A 15,263-nucleotide genomic window follows, 5' to 3' on the forward strand; every position below is an offset into this window, starting at 1 on the left:
TTCCAGCAGGAGTCAATGTGTGCCATTTAATTTCATGACGAATGAATTATGAGAGCTTGTTGTTTATGTTAGTAAAGACTTAATGTACATACAATTACAGTAATTATATTCACAACATAGATGATATTACTGAATGCAACTGATAAAGCTACAAATTAAGGTTATTACAGTTCATTTTCTACACTTCGATGGATTAAAGGCTCACTAGACTATACTTATCATTACATATAAACAAAGGACTAAGCGCATTTATCAGCAGATCATAGAAACCCATTTTTTTTATCTCATCAGATCAAATGGGAATATGTATAGGAATAAACACCGCCTGCTGCTGATAATGTTGCTACTGTACTAATCAATACTTTAAAGAGGCTGTGTGGTCCAGTGGTTAAAGAAACGGGCTACAACCAGGAGGACCCGGGTTCAAATCCCAGTTCAACCACTCACTCACTGTGTGACCATGAGCGAGTCACTTAACCTCCTTGTGTTCCATCTTTCGGGTGAGATGTTGTTGTAAGTCTCTGCAGCTGATGCATAGTTCACACACCCTAGTCTCGTATCTTGTAAAGTGCTTGGTGGTGGTGGTCCACTATGAAAGGTGCTATATAAAAAAAAAAAAAAAAAAATATATATATATATATATATATATATATATTATTAGACATTAACCTGTTCCACTGCAAAACCCCTAGTGGATGTACTTAGAGAGAATGAATGTCAGCAATTATGGAACCAAATGATGGGTACGCTGAGCCATTAGACATGCCATGAGAGTGCCTACCATACCATTCTCTTCCCACTGTCAATTGCTCTACAGCGCACATGTTCCGCTCAGCATATCTGTGAACTGGTCAAGTGACTTTTAAAACAACCACTGTGCATGAATACTGAGGGGAGGTCTGAGGCTTATAGGGCAGATCACATAGCCATCTATCCTGTGCTCCTCCTGCTCTGTAGATAATAACTTGTGAGGTCTTTAGCCTCCAGTGCTGTGTACAGCTTCTTTCATGAGCGCCAAGTGTCACAAGCACATTCGTTACTAAAAACATTTGTTACTCCTCGATGTAAAAATATAACCAGATGAAAAGGCAACTGCTGCCACAACTATACTGTTGAATTCTGGGGCATTCAAAACATTTCAGTAATTTCTAATGATATATAATATATTTCTACGTCTGGCATTTTAAATGAACATGAAAAGATTACATGTCTAGCCTTTTTAAAATAAGACTTTCGACAATTAAGACAATTGACTGGAATAAGAAATAATATTGATGCAACCATTTTTGTTTTTTAATCTACTGTGTTCGGCTACACTTACAGTATGACAAAGGTTAAACATATTGAAGTGTTAGAAAAAAAGAGGACTAATAGGGTGATTGGTTGACAGGTGCTTCAGTATCCAAGACTACAGGAATAATCGTTTTCATGAGGAGCAATCTTAGTACTGATGATTATGGGCAATTGTGAAAAACTGGCAGTGCAGTAGATTTATAATTAGGGGCAGTAATCACTGGGGAATTTACAGATCCCTCCAGAACAATGTAATCACCTTGGAGACTCGAGTCTCTGCTGATTTAGCTGCCCGTGGTGTTAGGCAGGTATTGCCATTTCTTTGTCCAATATTAGTACTAATTACAATCCACTGTATGATCAAACTACGATTTTCACATCAATCAGCTTCCTAAAACAAAATGCTCTCAACATGAACTGTCACATCCACAGGGTGAAAAAAAACACAAGATAAAAACATAATATAACCACAGGTACTTTTTATAATGCTAAATGCACTACAGCTTGTACATTTCCTGTCAAATTTATCTACACATTAAAATGTGATTGTAGCATTTAAGGACCTTGGTGGCAATGACTTTTTTAAATGACAAAAGTCAGAAGTATGTCGCCTTTTTATATATATATATATATATATATATATATATATATATATATATATATATATATATATATATATATATATATAGTAACTGTGTAAGTCATAAGCGGAAGCACATTTTCCCATAGGAACAATGTTATAAACTGGGGTTACGTTCCTGACTCTTCAGTCAGATAATATAGTTTTACAAAAATGACCCGTTATATTGTACTCATGGAAATATTTATTTAACTCTTTACACTCAGCCCGGTGATTACGCACATATTGCTCAGACACCTCCCTGGCTTGTTTAAAAGTACAGACTCGGGGCTTTCCAATGACGTGTTTGGTGTGTGTATGTGGTACTCCTAGCAGGAAATATGATCGCCTGAAGTTAAACCTCTCATCATGTGACAGAGTTCACAGCTTAGGTTTCGTTTTGAGTCAATTGCTCTTAACAGACATTATTAACGACAAATAAATTTAAAAAAAAACAGTTTCAGGTATAAAAAAATTAAAAAAAAACCCTAGACTAAGTCAGGGTGACCTCAACAGGTACTGTGGTTCGGACACCGAGCATGCACACGTGATGCATGGCTTGGGTCTCACCATGTCGTAAATGCTGTATCGATATCGTAAAGTCGAAGCAGGGTAATAATGCAAAAGAGTCATAAGTGCCGCGCGTCGTAAGTCGAGGATCGCCTGTACACACACACACACACACACACACATATATATATATATCAAATATCAATCCATATATATCACACATTGATGTATATCTCAAATAGCAATCCATATATCAAACATTGATATGTAAATATTTCTCAAAGTTGATATACCTGTTTGGCACCCCATAATGAATGGGACTTGATTTATATCCTTGGAAAAGATACCATAATCTGAGACAGCATTTATGAATAATCTATTTCAGGTACCAGCACAAGAAATCTAATTGACAGATTAATGCTAACATTTATAACAATCTTTGATAAGACTCAATCAATACTGCACCTGATTGACATACATGAACAATTTTTTTGTGCGCTGAATTCAAAGTAGTATCTAAATTAAATATTGTACATAAATGATTAATGTGACCTACAAACATTATTCCAAAGACTAAAACTTCAATAGAATAATTAAAAGAAGACACTTGTTAGTATTAATCTACAATTACTTCTCTATCAGACCTCTAATCAAGGTCTATTCGATCTGTTGCCGATCATGACAGATACTGAATTGCTACTTGGAGAAACAGCTTTTCTATATTACAGAATGCATGTTATGGATGAGAGTTGTTGCAAATCAGTTTTTTGGGAGGACAGTCCAGTAAGACAAAGTGTGCCCTATATTGCAGGTGTACCTCATAAAAAATTAAGAACTTCTATTTTTTAGGATTTGAGGAACTGAATGAACTCACACTGTAGCTCTCAGCACATTCATGAGAATCACCCCACATGTAAATTAGAAGAATTACCTTGGCACACAAGGTCAACAAAGATCCACCACTGTCACAAAGTCAAAATCCTACAATTCACTCTGTGTAGCAATTTTGATTGCAAAAAATGCCATATTTTTGCTGTATCCATGAATCACCATTTAATCAACAATGGTGGCTGTTGCTTCTGAGAAATTAGATGAGGCATGGAAAATTTAGAAACACAGTTGTTCTTTACAGCCATATATACAGTATGGCAAACACATTATGCAAAAACAAAAGCACATATTAAAATGGAAATCAACCTAGCCAGTAAGGTACTACAGCAGGGGAGGTCTAAAAGATGATCAATTATCTTGACAGCTGAATCCCATTGATTTGCATATATGGAAATTTTGCACATACGGTACAGTAGGTCATTACATTTCAAGGCCTACACACATGAACATGAGACAGCAATCAAATGATCCACCGAGGAACCAAGGTTTCCAAGAATTAATGTGAATGTTTTATGAAAGCTGTCCTTAAATAATGAATGGGTTCCAGCAATATATAGGATCTTTAGGGAAAAATAGGACACCAAACATGAGACCCGTTTTCTTCCCAATGTCACCTCATTGACGTAGCCCCCTTACTGGCCTAGGAGGAATGAAGATCAATGGCATTCTCTGTTCTGACCCCCTGTTTTCATAACCTAAGCATTGCATCACGCCAAGCTACTGAACCACAAGAGTTCAGGCTGGAGGTCTCCATCTGGCTTAGTTTTGCACCAGCTGTGCTGTCTTGTGGTGATCCAACTCTAGCTCTGCCATGCTTATGGGATCTCAAAGCCAATGCAGTGCTCCCTTGGGGGCCCATTCAAATACCTCACTGCTGTGATATTCGACCACAAGGGACAGCCAGAATGGACTGCAGTTCAATTCTTACATAAACATCATGCATAGCTCAGGAATGCACAATCTATTATAAAGCAATGAAGCTAAAACCATCCTGGGTATATTTTATACAACACCACTAACCAAATGATCCAGGAACATACTAAAGAAATGTATGAGCTATGACACCCTCACTAATGGAGTTAGAAATCACTCAATGGCGTGCACTAAAAGCCAGTGGAACTCTAGTGTATATCATAAACCTGAACGAAGAACGTAGCAGCATTGTATCTTAAAACTCTACAAGAACACTTTTGTGGAGTTTGGGAAATGCTGTACAAACCTTCTCCTTAGATTTCTTTAAGAGGTCTGTGGCAATAGTGTGTGCGGGATTGTAAAGTTGGCAGGGATTATAAAAGGGAGGAGAAATCCTTTGTTTTTGGGATGGAGTTAGATGAGTGTGAAACTGTATTTTGTTTGCAGCTGAGTAGTGAAGGTTAATGTCCAGCCTACATTTTATTTTTATTTTGGCCCTCTTGCCCAATTTGTTGTTACTGTGTTTGTTTGTTTAATAAATGTGTACTTTAGCACTTGAACTATGTTCTTTTTATTTCTGTACACAATAAATACTGCATGAAAGTGCTTAAAAAACACATTCTTCTGTCTGGCTCTGGCACTACCTTATTTTAAAAAAACAATTAAACCACACAGGTCTCATTACACTGAGAGCCTTTCCCTTCACAGACTGGAGGCTGCCCTGAACAAACATTCTTATCCTGCTATATATCTGCCTGCTAATCATAGGCAAGTGACACTCAATTATTATAGCCAGGTGAGTCTCATCCTGTCTCCCTCCTGTGACATTCAGGGGGGATGTAGTCCTTAGCCCCTCCTGGACTACATTTTTCTCTCCTCTTCCCCCTAGTCTGCCACACATGCCAATTATTTCCATCTAATTAGTGACTGATCAATTGATTTCTAGGTAAACAGGGAAAGTTTACCAGGAGTGACAGGAAGTTGTCAAAAAGGGTTCTCCAAGCAAATTCCCTAATCAAGGACATACAAAAGAAAATGAAGGTAGAAAATGTGGTTGACTGCTGCAAGACACGCTAATCTCTTGTGTACTGTACACTGTGAAATCAATTGCATTATTGATCTGACACTAATTAGATGAAAATGTAGGTGTATTTTTTTTTTTACACGAACAAACATTAATATATTGGACATCATGCTGGGCAGAATCAATTTTTAGTATTTTCTGGTATTTACGTGTAAGCTCAGAGACAGGATGATCGTTGGAAATGGGGAATGGAATGCTCCCTCATCCCTAGCATGCCAGGAAATGTGGTTATGTTAACTTACAAGGCTGACATGGTTAGAGCATATCCACATGATGTGGCCAATGTAATGTGCAGAATTTTGGTGCAGGTACAGAATTAGACATTGGGAACACAATGACGCAATCAAAAAAATAACTAGAGGTCACTGTGATGACCATCTCCCAGTGATACAATGCAGAATGAATGCGTTACCCCAATCAGAGTAACTTTACACCAACCCTGTATATTGGTACAATTGCAGTATGTGGTATATAAATAAAGCTTCCTTGGATGAACCAGCATTTAATGTGTTTTATGCTATAGATAATTCTTACATTTTATAAATGACTATACTGAGTATTAATTTATCAAATAAGTATGACAAAATAAATTATTTATTACAATTCTGCAATGAAGCTGCTATTACAGTAACGCTGTCATTGGTGTAGCAATTTTAACGACCTGCGTCTGCCGCTGAAACAAATCGAAAATCTGATCTGCACTGCCACCTACAGGCAGTTATAATGTTGGACACCTGTGATTCTAATGGAACCATCATCATTGTGAAAAACTCTACATGTATATTATATTATTTTCAGAAAATGTATATACAACTAACAAATAATTGTACATTAATGGCAATTACTGTATACTGCATTTACTACAGTCCGCAACGATTATGTAAAGCTAGTAATGCGCTGTAAGCAGGTGGAAGTGACCGATTGTTAATAAGTGTATGGTAAACCGTGAAATACATGGTCCAATGGTGACACTTTGTTTATTAACTGACTGAAGAGGAATGATAATGTGAGAACATGACCCTGAACGTGCAATTTATACGCTTTCCCACCTCATCCAAGTACCTACGAAAACTACAGAATATACATATTGCGATATTAGACCTATTAAAGCTAATGAAAGCCTGCATGACATCACAAAATATAACTAGGATGGGCGATAATAATACTTAATATTTAAAATATAATAAAGCGGAGGGAGGTTGGTTTGGTTTTTTGTTTTATTGTTTACTCAGTCAAATTGCCATATATATATATCATTCTTACGCTGGCTGTCAGTGCATACTAAAGTCCGGGTATGTTTTGGGGGCGTAAGCCTTTGCTGGTGGTTTTTCTTTAAAAGCCCATTGCATACCATGTAAATTTCTCTTAAATTACGCGAACTACAAACAACCAGCACTCTGGACAGAAGCACTTTTTCTACGGGGAGATGAAATAAATGTGTTAAAATGTATTGTATTTTATCCGTCTTTAAAGTAAAGCAGGGTGAAAATTACTTTGAATTTATATATATATATATATATATATATATATATATATATATATATATATATATCTATATATATATAATATATATATTCGTAATAACAGAATGATGTATGATGACTAAAAACATTGCTAACTAAAATATAAGTAGAGTTCTAGCATTTGTTTAAATTAAGATCTTAACAAAATTCGTATTGAGAAGTGTGAGAAGTGCTCACAGGAAAATCTTTTTTTGTTGTTGTTTTATTTTTTTCACTAAATTTTACTTGTATTAACTATATATAATCCATTAACTGAAGTTTTTTGCAGCATATAATTGAAAAAGTAAAAAACATATATTATATTTTGCTTACAGCATAAAATTCAAATCAGAATTAGTAAATACAAACACAATACATATTCAGATAGCAATAGTGTTCGTGATGTACTGAACATAGATGGATACAAATACAGTATGCATTAATTTAATTCATTGGGTAAATATTGGCTACAGTTAATGTATTACAATCAGCTCATTCCCACCTCTCAGCTTTTAAAAAGAAAAACACAGTTTTGCATTCTGTGAATATAAAATCTTACCTTCTAAAAACTACTTAACACTTTGGTGTTTGAAATCAGTCGTTACTGAATCTTCTTGTTACGGTTTAGGTGTTGATCAAATCCAAAAGCACACATCTCTGAAAAACATTCGAGCAGTCTAATCCAGTGACTGCAAAAATTCTGGAACCCCCGAAACAACAAACACCTGCTTCTAACCCTTCATTTGTTTTTTACACGATATGCCATCACATTCAGATGTCAAAAGAAAAATTATTGCAGGTTTTAATTGTCAGAAATCCCAGCCGTAGGGTTTTAAAAATAGCGCGGGGAATTATGGCATGGACAAGTTGCAGAGATCATCATATGCTGACCGTTTTTTTTTTGTTTGTTTTTGTTTTTTTGTTTGTTTTGGGTTTTTTTTTTTTTTGTTTAGTTTTTTTGTTTTGTTTTGTTTTTTTCACGATGGTCTCTGAACCATTAAGGACGGCTAGTTTATATCCACCCTATCTAAATAAAAAGTCTGCTACAAAAACAGACAAGTAGACAGCCTCTCTCTTTTTGAGTATACGTCAGAAATGGTGCAGCCGCTTTCCAAGTTAAAAAAAAAAAACAACCAAACAATTACATGATTTTTCCCTCATTCCAGCTCTTGCAGTGAAGTTGAATTGCTCTATGCAGGCAGAGGAGTACTAGCAGTAATGCCGCTGATCAGCAAAAGCGCTGGTGTTCGAAGGGGCTGCACGTCAGATATGACGTTAAAAGGGGAGGACTATTAGTGATGCAATGAAATGCTGTTTGGGTTCGGTAAAAATAAATTCTTGCCAACGTACTTCTGTTCCAAATAGTAAACAATTAAGTCAACAGGCGACAACTCCTGAATGGAACTCTGATTTTCATTTACAGGTTGTTAAACTTGTCTTAACAAGAAACCAAGCTGAGAAAACAATGTAACTAGCAAAACTTAAAGGAAGCTGGGACGTGAATAATGAATAACTGGTCAGTGACAAATCTTTTTTTTATTATTTTCGACGTACTGCAGTCTCACGATGCACTTTCAAATCCAATGCCAGGGTCGAAAGTCGGGCAAATTGATTCCCTGACGTGTAAATTAAAAGAATGGCAACATGGTAATACAATCCGTTATGTACTTCATCGAGCTGTAACGTGTGTTATCTTTAACTTTCCTTTTTAAAAGTGTAACTAGTTATTTAAAAATAAATAAATAAATAAAAAGTGAAAAAGCAATTTCCCTTTTACACTGTTTGCGTTTTTTCGGTATGAAATGATATGGAGGACACAAGCTGTTGCAAGATCTGCCAGTACATAGATACAATATAATACATTGCAATGCAACAGCCATAAAAATAGCAGCAGTATAACAAAATATCTGACTCTCAGTAACAATCAGGGAAACCACTGAGTGCCATTCTTGACAGTGATGGCACTGAAAGAGTTTTCTTCTGAGTTAACAATCATGCCGCATCACTTTGTATTCCTAGGAGAGCAGGGAAGGAAGCTGGCAAACAGTGAGTTGCAGTAGTCAGCCCTGGAGGATTAGGGGCAACGCATCCAAAGCCTTAAACAGAATGTGCAGTGTTGCAAGTTGGGTTGCCTGGAAACATTGGAAAGTTACCATAGCGCTTCAATTGGATTGAGTCCTGGCAAAAGGGCCAGTTGGAGGGAGGGTGGAAATGTAATCACAATCCCAGAAAGCGAAGCGATTTTGTGCAGTGCAACCATGGTAGGTTAGACAGGTAAACGTACAGCACCCGACATAACATTGTCAATAAGGAGTCATTGTCCAGGACACTATATGTTCCCAGGGTTGTGTCATCGTCCCCCCCCCCTCCCCCCACACACACCCACGCCAACACCCACACCCCTTTAGTGTTGATTTTTACTCAGCTGTTGCTTTGTAATGTTTATCAGCCTGTTTAAAACTGTAAACTTACTGATAGCACACTCCACCTCTGTCAACCTTGATTACATTTAAAGTGCAGACTCATGACAACCCTCCAATGAAATGTAGTCTACCATTGTGCACTCAGATGTCACCCAGGGGGGACTGCAGAAGGAATATCTTTCTTAATAGAGGCTTAAGGCTAAGAATACATTCAGGATTGGGATTCAGTAGTGACTTTAATGTTAGGATTAGGTTAAGAAATAACATTAAAAAGAAAAGAGGAATAGAGCAAAAACACCACCACACCCAGACGTATTGAATTTGGTTCAGTGCCCACACTTAAGAAAATAATTCTGACTTGCGGACTTGCTACTGACTTGACATTGCTTCATGTTCACGTTACAGTGTAGGAAAGTGTTTTACTTACATGGCAACGCATTCTGATCCTAATAGTCCTGCTGCATCTCGTTAAACAGAGATGGATAGGCTACTAGAGTTTACTACTGTAAACAACAAGCTACAGTATATGGTACCCTATGTTACTTCCACAAGGAAGTCGAATTAGTTCTCATGAATAGTTAGCTAGCAAATGTCTGCATTTTTGATCAAACACAGTGTATATTCAAGTATAAGCCATGCTTACACAGAACTGTCAGACTTGTGCAATGGTATTAATTTACTTTGTACTGTGTGTCTTTTACCTGAGTTCTCCTTTTTTGTTATTTTGTTAATTTCTGAGATGATTATTTTTTTAAAAACCCTTAGAAGTCTTTAACATTCTTTCTTATCTGTCATTTTTGTTTCCAAGGATTTAATGTTATCATTACACTTTAGATTCCTCTGAACTCCATATCACAGTCACTGTAATGTCTGTTAATTTCTGTTTTTTCTTCGCTCTGTTTATTAACATAATTTTCTTGCCTTTTCTCATTCTTTTTATTTATTACATTTGTCTCTTAATGGCTTTTATCATCCTGTTCAATTGCTATGCTAATCTCATCTCATTTCTAGCAAGACAAAAAGAACTTGCTCATTTTTAATATGCAGTTGTTTTCAGTGAATGTTATAGACAACCAACAAAAAGTTGTCCCCTTTCACAAAACTTTCACTGCTTGTATTAGGAGTGTTTCTAATATTATTAAATTAATCAAAACTGGGTTTTAAAAAACAATCTGTTGATAAATCATGAACTTTCATTGTGTTTGTTTTAAACTCATTAGCACAAACATTGTACTGTATTAGACCAAAGTAAAGGATTTTTTTTAATAACGAGTATATTACACTATTTAGTAAATGCATGTACTGGGCAGAGTCCAGTCATAAAAGATGTGGGTGGCTGTGGAGTGTTGGTAGCAAATCTTTACAACTCCACCCTGGAAGCATATACTTCCATATAGGAGTGAGTGAGTGTTTCCTGTGATTGACTGGTAATACCTTAGAAAACTGTACCACTGAAATTGAAAAGTCTTTCACAAATTCTGCAACTATAGAAATATTTAGCACAGGATTTCATAGGAGTATTTTTAAGCATTATATCATCTTTGTTGACAGAATTGAACATAGCCTTTTACTTTATTTCTAAAGGAATTATAATTTTTTTTTGTAGTTTTGAGAATATTACTTTAACATGCAATGCACTTATCTGCTGCTCTATTGATATGTCTTTTAAGTGTTGTTTACCTGCTATGTAAGTTCTAGAAATACATTTCCACCTGGGAAGTAAATATCACAGTGCTCCGTTAATTTCACCTGACATATACTGTGCAAGCTAAAAGGCTCACAGTATTAGACACTTAAGTGCATGGGCAGGAAATTGTCAATGAAATTGGGTCTCAATTTGAAGGGTTGGTTATATAAAGTATCTTTAGCACACGTTGGTATACAGGAATAATATATGTCTGTCTTTTTTATACACGTCATGTAAAATATATTTGTCTGTTTATCAATACTGCCATATTGGTTAAAAAAAAAAAAAAAAAAAAAAAACAGTTCACAAATATGTGTCTGAAATGACAGAATTCCATGAGTCCAAAAAAACATCTTGTATGGAAGGTTTCAAATATTCTGACAACTGAAGTGAAATTCAAATATAAATGTAAAAGGTTGGCAAATCTATTGGCTAGCATCAGGTCTGTTTAGATGACCCAGGTTTAGTGATGCACCCATAATTACAAAAACACTCTATGGTAGTATTCAAGTAATACGAAAAGAACCGTAGTAAATTATTTGCCAAGCATTTAGACTGGAAGTCTATGTTGAAATGTGTTTTAGGGTCTGTGAAACCCAATGTAGTGTAGATGTTTTAATATGACTGATAAGGAAACACACACATGTCTGTGCAATACTAAATACATTGTTGGGTTTATTGGCAAAATGAGGTGAGGTTTTCAAAAGATTTGTCTCAGGAGAAGCTAATATTTACATTTTTCACAGGAAATCAGTCAGGTAACATTAAATTAGGAAGTGCTGAAATCAAATAGCTGTGAAATGAGTTTTTATAACCATACAAGCTTAGCAGAAATGTCACCTATGCTTCTGAAAGACCTTGAAAGTTAGAACTGGTATTATATTATATATTAAGGTGTTCTGTTGATCCTGTCTCTTATGATATAAGAGCTTCTTTTTGTGAGAGCTTAAAATGTATAATGTATAAATGTGACAGAAATGCAATGATTCTTGGTAGTAAATCTCTCTCCCGACCTTTGAGGGCTCTAATCAGCTAGAACAGAGTTCCCTGGACGGGCTGGCCTGACAGTTCTTTCCCAGGGTTCAAGTCAGCCAGCTAGAAAGGGGGCGGAACTCCATTGCATTAACGCATTGACCCAGAAGGGAAACGACGTGGCAGACACAGATTGGAAGGACGGCTGCACTCGTTTACCAAGGGGTCATGTGCGACGGCATAAAAGATGACAGAGAGACGCAATCTGTTCCCTCGCTTCGGTTTGAGTTTTGAACCTGTAAGGACTGTGAGAGGCCCCATGAGAAATAACAACAGTTTGTTTGTTTGTCTGTAGTTGTCTTGTTTTGTAAATTACTAGACGGCTAACACGATTCCGGATCTGTCAGATATACAGGATATTCCGGATAAACTGTATCACCCACCACGAGCACTACTGCACACACCCAGGACTGGTGACCGTGCTGGTATTATTGTGGGGTGGATATTTGTGTTTATTGTTTGGTATTGTGACCCATTGTTATTTACTCTGTGCAATACACATTGTTGTGTATTGCCGGGGTCCTTATTATTTGGTCACCAGACCTGGATACAATAAAATCCCTTTTCAACTGGATTGCCTGTTTAATCACTCACTGCATCACTCCTGCACCTGTACCCACGTAGCCCCTTTACCACAATACACCACACTATTCTTCATGCATTGGGACTATATAAACAAATGTCAAGGAAGCACATTGAGGTTTCTTTGCTCTAAGAAATCCTGCTTTTCACAATAAGTGTTGCAATATGGTGGGATCTGAATGCACTGACAAAAACAGCATAATTATTTGTATAGTAGCATATCCCTCTCTATACCATAGGATTACTCCAGGGATAGTCATTCTAGGAATCTGGGACTTCTACAGATAGGTAGACTGTTCATTAACATATATTATGTTCTGGCACTAGGATTGCCTTACTATCTGCGGTACAAGAGCCCAGCTGGTTTTGAGCATGTGTTTGCATAATGGCACTGCATTTTTTTGTATGCTGGTACTTCTGTTCTCCACGCCTACTGTAATATTCCAGCTTTCAAAGTCTGTTGGAAAACATGGGAAAAGGATTGAGTAGCAGTTTGCAATACATGCAGAATTAGGAGTTGTACACTGTGCTTCTTTCTATAAAGAGATTAACAGAAAGGGTAGAAAACTGCTTGTTCAAAATGCACATACTACTAGTAACAACTGACAAAAGCCAGAACCACATAGTCTGGGCATACGCTAAACTCGCTATGCAAGGCTGTTGCAGGCGATAGATAGCAAAGCAGAGTGGGGCTGAAGGCTCCCAAGCACAACAGGGGATAATAAAGCACTGTGGAGCTAAAGGGGCCCCAGCACTCTATGGAGAAAGGTAGGGAGAACAAATATGATAAGAATCCAGTTCAAACCAACTAGATGTCATACACTCAACACTGCACACAGGACCATGAAATGGGCATAAATCAGCAGAGTGTAGGATCCAGGTGATTGGCCCACGGCCAGGATTAGGGAGGAGAAACCTAGTCTGGTTTCTGTATAAAAATGTAATGTGCCATTTGGTCAGTGGATTTTCCATGTGCTCTGCTTGGAAAGGAGATCCCACTGCATGTTTTGAATAAACAACCAACTTTTTGAGAAGAAAAAACCCTTGTTCTTTTTTTGATGTACGCTCAGCATAGAAGAAACATTTAGTCAGAATTACTCACAACAAAGAGATTTTAAACACTCTAAAATCTCTCTTCAGTCTCCTATTAGGCAAATAACGTGTCTTCAAAAAATAAGTTATGGCATTGCATTTGTAAACTAAACATATCGTGATTTGAAATTACTGGGCAGTTTGACAGAATTCATTTTACTATTTAAATTTATGGGAGAAACTCAGGAACGTTTTTTTGAATTACAGTTTGACTGTTTATTGTGTTGTCTTCTCATAGCCCATTTATCATGGCATACTAAATGAACACCTCCAAATCTAACAAGAAAAATTGTATCCACAGATCAAGTAACTTCAGCTTTAAAATTAATTTAATTACTTTAAATAGGTACAAATACACAAGCACACACACACGTATATATATACACACACACACACACACAAACACACACAGTATATATATATATATATATATATATATATATACACAAGTGCCGTGAAAAAGTATTTGCCCCCTGTCTGTTTTCTGCATTTTTGCAGAAATTTTGATACTTATTTCATTTATTTATTAAAGAAAGTTATGCAACACCCAATGCCCCCCTGTGAAAAAGTAATCGCCCCCTTAGACTCAGTAACTGGTTACGCCACCTTTAGCAGCAATATCTGCAACCAAACACTTCCTGTAGTTATTGATCAGTCTCTTACAGCACCATGAAGGAATTTTGGCCCACTCCTTCATGCAGAACTTTTTCAACTCTGTGACATTTGTGGGTTTTCAAGCATAAACTACTTGTTTCAGGTCCTGCCACAACATCTCAATGGGGTTTAGGTCTTGACTTTGACTAGGCCATTCCAAAACATTAAATTTCTTGTTCTTCAACCATTCTGATGTAGACTTCTTTGTTTGCTTCGGATCATTGTCTTGCTGCATGACCCAGCTGTGCTTCAGCTTCAGCTCACAGACCAATGGCCTGACATTCTCCTGTAGAAATCTTTGATACAGAGCAGAATTCATGGTTCCTTCAATGATGGCAAGTCGTCCAGGTCCTGATGCAGCAAAGCATCCCCAAATCATGACAGTACCACCACCATGCCGTTGGTATGAGTTTCTTTCTGTGGAATGTAGTGTTTGGTTTTCGCCAGACATTACGGGGCCCATGTTGGCCAAAAAGTTCCACTTTTGACTCATTTGTCCATAGAACATTGTTCCAGAACTCTTGAGGATCATCCAGGTGCTTTTTGGCAAACTTGAGACGAGCATTCATGTTCTTCTTAGTGAGCAGTGGTTTCCGCCTTGCTACTCTGCCATGAATCCCATTTTTGCCCAGTGTCTTTCTGATGGTGGAGTCATGAACACTGACCTTAACCGAGGAGAGATTTTGGCAGGACGGCCACTCCTGAGAAGATTCATTACTGTCCCAAGCTTTCTCCATTTGGACAATATGGCTCTGACTGTGGTTTGCTGGAGCCCCCCTTAGAAATGGCTTTGTAACCCTTTCTAGACTGATAGGCATCAACAACTTTTTTCCGGAGGTCTTCAGGAATTTCTTTTGATCGTGGCATGATGTGCCTCTAGAACTTGTGTGCTAACAACTTCACTCTGATGGTAAGGGCCAAAGTTAGTCAGTTTTATATTGGGCAGGGCTGGCCCAAATCAAGCCTGATTGTAAACCAAAGT

The 15,263-nt window shown here is 37.1% G+C and overlaps 1 protein-coding gene across 1 annotated transcript in view; it reads right to left on the reverse strand.

Annotated features, from left to right (window-relative positions):
- Positions 1–8,009, reverse strand: part of LOC121326587 (neuroligin-1-like) — a 100,315-nt gene extending 92,306 nt beyond the window's left edge. The window contains exon 1 of the mRNA XM_041269920.1: positions 7,371–8,009. The gene's annotated coding sequence lies outside the window, so the exon portion shown is untranslated. The remainder of the gene's footprint in view (positions 1–7,370) is intronic.
- Between the last annotated feature and the right edge of the window lie 7,254 nt (positions 8,010–15,263).

The sequence above is a fragment of the Polyodon spathula genome, chromosome 14 (genome assembly GCF_017654505.1).
Source record: "Polyodon spathula isolate WHYD16114869_AA chromosome 14, ASM1765450v1, whole genome shotgun sequence".
Taxonomy (NCBI): Eukaryota; Metazoa; Chordata; class Actinopteri; order Acipenseriformes; family Polyodontidae; genus Polyodon; species Polyodon spathula.